The sequence below is a fragment of the Colobus angolensis genome, unplaced genomic scaffold (assembly GCF_000951035.1).
Source record: "Colobus angolensis palliatus isolate OR3802 unplaced genomic scaffold, Cang.pa_1.0 Scaffold212, whole genome shotgun sequence".
NCBI classification, from domain to species: Eukaryota; Metazoa; Chordata; class Mammalia; order Primates; family Cercopithecidae; genus Colobus; species Colobus angolensis.
Window position 1 is genome coordinate 2408335 of NW_012115289.1, and position 7346 is coordinate 2415680.

Consider the following 7346-nt stretch of genomic DNA (forward strand, 5'->3'; position numbering starts at 1 on the left):
TGCCCATTATTATCGTTAGCCCTATACACAAACATGTCACCCCTGCACACATCGTCACTCTCATCTCTGCACATGCTCTCACTGTTACCCTGCACATGCTGGCACTCCCTGTTACCCCACACACACTGATGCTCACTTTCATACTAACTTGTTCCATTTTCATAATAGCTTGTAGCACAATCTCATACTTTGATATTTTGTGTTACTCTTATCCCTCCTAAACTTAGTGCTGAGCTCATGAGAAGATGAGTTATGTCTTTCTTGTTCACTGCTGTCTTATTTATCAGTGTCTGTCATTATCATGCAAAAGGGGTTCAATAAATCTTGCTTATTAATAAATGAAAAAGTAGGGATTGTTTTGGGAGAGTAATCTCGGGTTAAAACAATAGACTTTATGGTGTTAAACATAAATGCACATCACACAGCATATGCAACACTTGTAAGTGTATTATATATATATACACACACAAATATTTGCACACGTACAAATACCCATATGTAGTTTAGAGGATAGCAAATAAGTACAGTCAGGTAAAGAAATTGAAAATCACCACTACTTTGGAAACCCCAATTTGCCCCACCCCATGATGTTCTTTCTCATCCTTCATCTAGAGAGTAACCGTCATCTTGGTTTGTGTTTGTTAATCATTCTTGTTCTTTTTAAGAATTTGGTCATCTAAATGTGTGCCTGTAAATTGTTTTGGAAAACTAGAGCGCAAGTACAGGCTCTGCTAGTGTAGCAATGGCAAGATCCCCAGTCTTTGATGAGGCTCTCAGGAGAAGCGAATCCATACTGAACCATGAGACTAGCTTGTTGAGAACTTACAAAGCCCCTTCTCAGGGGCTCCAAGGTCAGTGCAACAGGTGTGGAAAGTGCCATGAGAAATACATAGCTTGTCAGGAAGCTGGCAGGGCTGTAGTGTGGACCAGACACTAGATGGCTGATGGAGACAAGGTCAAAGCTAAGGATTGCTTTGTATTTTCTGCTTCTAAGATGGCCTATTGGGTTGGTCAAAAAAGAACATTTCTGTGGAGTAAAAGGACTTTTGGCTAATTCAGGCAGCAGAATGTCAAGACAAGACAATTGTAGGCAAGTATAGGGGCCAGGGTCACTGGGACATTCTATCCTTAGGTTTGAAAAGGGTGCAAAGTAGGCTGGGTGTGGTGGCTCATGCCTGTAATCCCAGCACTTTGAGAGGCCAAAGTGGGTCACTTGAGGTCAGGAGTTCAAGACCAGCCTGGCTAACATGGTGAAATCCTGTTTCTAATAAGAATACAAAAAATTAGCCAGGTGTAGTGGCGCATACCTGTAATCCCAGCTACTCGGGAGGCTGAGGTAAGAGAATCGCTTGAACCTGGGAGGCAGAGGTTGCAGTGAGCGGAGATGGTGCCATTGCACTCCAGCTTGGGCAGCAAAAGTAAAACTTCATCTAAAAAAAAAGTACAAAGTTAACTTGAATAGGGTGCATTATGTCCAACAAAAACTGTCTCTGATACCATTTGACTGGTTGATTCATTTAATATTTATTTAGTTTTACACTTTGCCTCTAGATTGTCTTTAGGACTGACTTTATTGCATGCATATAAATTCCATTTGAGTTCTTTTGTTTCAAGGGACAGAGCCACAACTCAAACTGACTGACACAAAGTGGATTTACTGACCTATCTAACTAAAGAGTCTATGTGCTTACTTAGTTTCATTGGCAGTCTTTTATTTCTCAAACTGCCTGATGAGTACATGGGTATTCATTATAATAATCCTCTTGAATATCTGAAATGTTTCATAATAAACTAACATAAAACAAAGGTGAAATGACTGGATCCAGGGTTTCAAAAATGTCATCAGGTCTTGGTCTCTCCTTTTTTTGGTTGGTTCCCTTTCTTCTAGGAAGCCCCTAAAGCTCCAGGCTCCATACAGTGGCAGGATAGTAGCAAGAATACTTGTCCTGTCTACACTTCCAGAAGTCCTAGAGTTGGCCACTGGCCTGAGTTAGGTTCCAAGCCAACTGTTGGAACATCCTGTGGCTAGAGATGTGTGATGCTCTGATGGCTTGAGCCAGGCTCACACACCCACCCTGAAGCTAAGAAATGAGGCCAACAACTCCTCCCTACTCCAAAGCATGGTTTGCCAACGGCTAGCCATGACATTTTGACTATAAGAAGGTGAAGGAATGCTGGGCAGGAGAAACACAAGTGACCACTTCAATTCTTGAGGATTATATAAAGGGATAAGAGCAAAACAAAGAGTTCTCTTAAGAGAGAGGTAATAACTATTTCTCAAGTTGTCTCCCAAATTCTGTTGAGGACCTAAGGCAGCCCCTAAGCAGAATTACTATCAATAAGTCATAAAGAAGCACCAATATTATCCTATTGGTAGAAGGAAATACTGGAGTTATACTTTTGTCAATAAAACTAGTACTGATACTCTCCACTGTGACAAAAACTCTCTTCTTGAAGAAACTCTCCCCAGGCTGGGCCTTTTCTCTACTAAGTACCAACCTTGGCCTATACAGACTTGGAACAAACACTAACAGTTTCTCACAGCTCAAGGCCACATCCCTAGGATGACCCTAGCTGCCCCTTAAAGTGTTGCCTGAAAAAACCTCAAAGCTACCAAAAGAATCCACTGTTTGTTCCAGCCAACACCTGAAGATAGAGCCCTTGTCTCCTAGTCTCTATGGGAGAGTAGGAGCTTAACTTTGATCATGTCCAGTAGCAAACTCAGATGGGTTTCATATGGAGTAACTCCCCTCTTCCTGCTTTTTGTAATTTTTTCCCTTTCCTGGCTCTACTGAGCCTCTGCTCACTCCCTCCCTATTCCCTCATTCTCCCTTTAGATGCTGAGTCACCTTTGTACAAATCAAACTTGACCACAGTTCACACTGGGCTCTTTTCCTTATTGCAATAGTATATTACTGACTAAAAATCTGTCTTTTTTATTTTACTAGTGCCCAGTGTTGTTTATATTACCTTCAGGAAAAACAAACAAACAAAAAATGTTACTGTAGAAGTGCCAGGATGCTTTGGGAGCAAATGTTTTAAAATCAAAACTTAGAGAAGGCTGCCCTCTACTGCTTAAAAATCTTGGTTTGGCGATGTGTGTGCATAGTTTTGTTTTTGTTTTCTTTTGTTTGTTTTTATCTTTCTCACCCCCTATTTTTGTATGCATGCTCAGTTACTAGTATCTTTGTTATAAACATGACTTCTATGCAACTGATTTTTAGAAACTATCATACTCCGGACCAATACAACTTAAGCAAGATTGAATGGCTGACCTTTATACCTTGCTTGCTTGGCTATGGATAGACTGCCTGAAAGTACTAGTCTATAATTTAAGAGGACATCTCTATAAGTACTTAAGACTGATCAAACAAACTAAAAAACATTGAGTTACACCATATAAATGCAATAAACTCTTCCTTTACATCCGATTAGCAAGAGAGCTTTCTCATGACATTGTCTGCACCTCTTTGATCTTTTTCTTCAGTGAGTGTGAGGAACCTTTATTTAAAAAAAAAAAATTATTTCTTCCTTTTTCACTATAGGAACCTGGACAAATATAGAAACTTTAAAGGTGAAATATTGATAAAATTTCACTTTAAAAACTCATCAGAAAGCTAGGATGGGTAATGATCCCGAAGTGGTCGTCTCTCCAACTCCTCTATTATGGATTTCTCGGCAAACTCTTCCAAATAGTCCCTTCACTACTTCTCTGCTTTCCACCCAAATAGCTACTCTTAGCACATGACTTCATTTTGTGCTTTACTGAGAAGATGGTCACCTTGTGCTGGAGGCTCTGGCTTCTTCCTTCCTCTTCAGCTGTGTCCAAAGTTCTTTTCTCATTGCCAGCTTCAGAGAACAGCTGTCTTCCTTGTCCCAAAGGTGAGTTCTTCTCCTTCTTCCCATCCCCTCAGATCATATTCCTTCAATAGTCCTCACTCTTCAACATATTGAAGTGCTTTTTCCATTTTAAGCAGTTATAACCCCAATGATCTTGCTGGATAATATTCTACATAGAACTCAATTTTCCTCACCATCACTTCCAAACTTTTTTAATGACCTAAATAGACTGTTCACTCTGTCCCACCTACAGAAACTGCATTCACACAGACTAGATTAACCTCTAATTATTGTTCTCCTTGGCCCTCCTGTAATGTTTTACATTTGACTTCCTGGAGTCTTTCCTGCCATCTCTTCTGGTTCTCTTTATATACCTCTGACATTTTCTGTCTCTTCCTGTCTTCTAACTCATAGAACTTTACATGTTTTGTTTACTGGATTCTCTAATAAAATATTTTTGAAAATTATGTACCACTTCATACACTTCTAAGTTGACATGCAGATTTTGCCATAATATTAAAGAGTGATACGGTTTGGCTGTGTCCCCACCCAAATCTCATCTTGAATTGTAGCTCCTCTAATTCCCATGTGTCCTGGGAGCGACGTGGTAGGAGGTAATTGAATCATGAGGGTGGGTCTTTCCCATGTTGTTCTTATGATAGTGAATAAGTATCACAAGATCTAATGGTTTTATAAACAGGAATTCCTCTGCACACACTCTGTTGCTTGCCACCATGTAAGAGATGACTGTTCCTCATTTGCCTTCTGCCATGATTCTGAGACCTCCTCAGCCATGTGGAACTGTGAGTCAATTAAACCTCTTCCCTTTATAAATTACCAGTCTTGGGCATCTCTTTATTAGCAGTGTGAGAACAAACTAATACAGTAAGTTGGTACTGGTAGAGTAGGGTGCTGCTATAAAGATGCCTGAAAATGTGGAAGTGACTTTGAAACTGGATAACAAATAGAGGTTAGAACAGACTGGAGGGCTCAGAAGAAGATAGAAAAATGTGGAAATGTTTGGAACTTCCTAGAGACTTGGCGGGCTTAGAAGATAGGAAGACGTGGGAAAGTTTTGAACTTCCTAGAGACTTGTTGAATGGTTTTGAGCCAAATGCTGATAGTATGGACAATAAGGTCCAGGCTGAGGTGGTCTCTGATGGAAATGAGGAACTTGTTGGAAACTGGAATAAAGGTCATTCTTGCTATACAAAGAGACTGATGGCATTTTGCCCCTTTCCTAAGATCTGTAGAACTTTGAACCAGAGGAGAGATGATTTAGTGTATCTAAAGGACTGTTAGAAATTTCTAAGCAGGGAAGCATTTAAGAGAAAGCAGAGCATAAAAGTTTGGAAAATTTGCAGCCTAATGATGCAGTAGAGAAGAAAAAAAAATTTTTCTGAGGAGAAATTCGAGCTGGCTGCAGAAATTTGCATAAGTAGCCAGAAGTTGAATGTTCATCACCAAGACAATGGGGAAAATGTCTCCAGGACATGTCAGAGACCTTTGTAGCAGCCCCTCCCATCAGAGACCTGGAGGCCTAGGAGGAAAAAATGGTGTCCTGGGCTGGCACCAATGCTCCCTTGCTGTGTGCAACCTAGGGAGTTGATAGCCTGCATCCTAACTGCTCCAGCCATGGCTGAAAGTTGTCAACGTACAGCTTGGACTGTGGCTTCAGAGTGTGCAAGCCCTAAGCTTTGGCAGCTTCCAAGTGGTGTTGAGCCTGTGGGTGCACAGAACTTCTGCCTAGATTTCAGAGGATATATAGAAACGCCTGGATGTCCAGGCAGAAGTTTGTTGTAGGGGTGGGTCCTCATGAAGAACCTCTGCTAGGGCAGTGGGAAGGGAAATGTGGGGTGCAAGTTCCCACACAGAGTCACTACTGGGGCACTGCCTACTGGAGTTGTGAGAAGACGGCCACCATCCACCAGACCCCAGAATGGTAGATCCACTGACAGTTTGTACCATGTGCCTGGAAATGCTGCTAAAACTCAATGCCAGATATGAAACAGCCAGGTGTGGGGCTCTTTCCTGCAAAGTCATGGGATGGAGCTGCCCAAGGCTGTGGGAGTCAACCTCTTGTATCAGTGTGACCTGGATGTGAGACATGGAGTCAAAGGAGATCATTTTGGAACTTTAAGATTTAATGACAGCCATATTGGATTTTGGACTTGCCTCAGGCCTGTAGTCCTTTGGTTTTGGACAATTTCTTCCATTTGAAATGGCTGTATTTAACCAATGTCTGTACCCATATTGTATCTAGGAAGTAACTAACTTGCTTATAGACTCATAGGCAGAAGGGACTTACCTTGTCTCAGATGAGACTTTGGACTGTGGACTTTTGAGTTAATGGTGAAATGAATTAAGACTTTGGGGGACTGTTAGGAAGGCATGATTGGTTTTGAAATGTGAGGACATGAGATTTGGGAAGGGCTAGGGATGAAATGATATGGTTTGGCTGTGTCCCCACCCAAATCTCTTGAATTGTGGCTCCCATAATTTCCACATGTCCTGAGAGGGACCCAGTGGTCTGCAGGAGTTTCTGCTGTCTCCTTAAGCTGATACACAACTTCAGCAAAGGTCTCAGGATACAAAATCAATGTGCAAAAATCACAAGCATTCTTATACACCAAGAACAGACAAACAGAGAGCCAAATCATGAGTGAACTCCCATTCACAACTGCTTCAAAGAGAATAAAATACCTAAGAATCCAACTTACAAGGGATGTAAAGGACCTCTTCAAGGAGAACTACAAACCATTGTACAACGAAATAAAAGAGGACACAAACAAATGGAAGAACATTCATGCTCATTGATAGGAAGAATCAATATCGTGAAAATGGCCATACTGCCCAAGGTTATTTATAGATTCAATGCCATCCCCATCAAGCTACCAATGACTTTCTTCACAGAATTGGAAAAACTACTTTAAAGTTCATATGGAACCAAAAAAGAGCCTGCATTGCCAAGACAATCCTAAGTCAAAAGAACAAAGCTGGAGGCATCATGCTAACTGACTTCGAACTATACTACAAGGCTACAGTAACCAAAACAGCTTGGTACTGGTACCAAAACAGAGATATAGACCAATGGAACAGACCAGAGCCCTTAGAAATAATACCACACATCTACAACCATCTGATCTTTGACAAACCTGGCAAAAATAGGAAATGGAGAAAAGATTCCCTGTTTAATAAATGGTGCTGGGAAAACTGGCTAGCCATATGTAGAAAGTTGAAACTGGATCCCTTCCTTACACCTTATACAAAAATTAATTCGAGATGGATTAGAGACTTAAATGTTAGACCTAAAACCATAAAAATTCTAGGAGAAAACTTAGGCAATACCATTCAGGCCATAGGCATGGGCAAGGACTTCATGTCTAAAACACCAAAATTAATGACAACACATTGACAAATGGGATCTAACTAAACAAAAGAGCTTCTGCACAGCAAAAGAAACTACCATCAGAGTGAACAAGCAACCTAAAGAATGGGAGAAATTT